This window comes from Charadrius vociferus, unplaced genomic scaffold, assembly GCF_000708025.1.
Source record: "Charadrius vociferus isolate BGI_N301 unplaced genomic scaffold, ASM70802v2 scaffold422, whole genome shotgun sequence".
NCBI classification, from domain to species: Eukaryota; Metazoa; Chordata; class Aves; order Charadriiformes; family Charadriidae; genus Charadrius; species Charadrius vociferus.
The window spans coordinates 1,621,607-1,622,802 of record NW_009647080.1 but is presented as its reverse complement, the minus strand read 5'-3'; positions in this window follow the sequence as shown (position 1 = coordinate 1,622,802).

Here is a 1,196-nt window from a genome sequence, read left to right as displayed (position 1 = left end):
GTGCCCGCCAGCCTCCGCGCGCGTGTCCGGCAGTGGATGGGGCACTTGTTGCCAGCCCTGCTGCTGTGTGGTCAGCCGAGGGGCCAGGCGGTGCCCATCATCGCCCCCGCTCTGGGCCGTGGGCCTTCATGCGGGTTGGCATGGAGGCTCCGAGATGATTAATTCATTTGTTCCTTGAATATTCTGCCCCTGGGTGCCCGCATTACTGGGAATCAATTTAGTACTTTCGGGCCTGGATTAATGCAAGTGCCGATGGAGCATGCACAGGAGGAAGGAGGGGGATGGAGTGGGGGGAGCAGGGGGATATCCAGAACACAGCTAGCAACTCTTAAAAATGAAAAACACTGAGACGGAGTGCTCTAAAAAAAAAAAAAAGAAGAAAAGGATTTGTTCATTTGTTTTTCACTCCTCTCAGCTATCATGCTAAATTCAGTTCACAGAAAGGCAACCAGCTAGTAGTCACTGTTTCAGGTTGTGCCTTATAAATCAAGGCTGTAGCAAGGAATTTGAAATGTATGTTGACGCTGGCTGTTCTCTTACCTCCTGCTGTAATGAATTCATGTCTGCAGACAACAGACACAATTATTATGGAAATTACACACACACACACACTCTCTCAGAGGAAAACAGGGTGGGTAGGTTTTTTTTTTTTCCAGAGCTCTTGCTTTACCGCTTCTACTCCAGGTCTTCAGCACCTGACCAGGCTGTCACGGTGGGTGGCAGGATTTTTGCCCACCTTCTCAGGCAGCCACTGGAGGACATCACTCATGGTCCACCCTGTGCATCTGGGTGTACAGCTGGGGGTGCCACCCTTAGGGATCCCACCACCCGGTGCCCTAAGGCAGAAGTGTGAAAGCCGTGTGTCCAGCTCGGGGTTTAACAGCGGAGCAGCAGCGTGGGAAATAACCGGGCATCCACCGCTCGCTCCCAGGACAATTAAATTAAATAAATAAAACCGAACCCAAACACTACTCGTTCAAGTACAAAGAGGGATACTGTGGTGAAGGGAATAAACAGCGAGCGAACAGGACCGATGTGCCGAAAAGTTGAGCAGTCCAGGCCCCCTTCCCCGGACACCCCCACACTGCTGCACTCTCTCCGGGACTGCGACCCCTCGGCAAAATCCGACTTTTCCAGTCTTAGGTCAAAACGAAGCCTTCAGGCTTAATAACACCCCCCGCCACCAGTGGATTTCC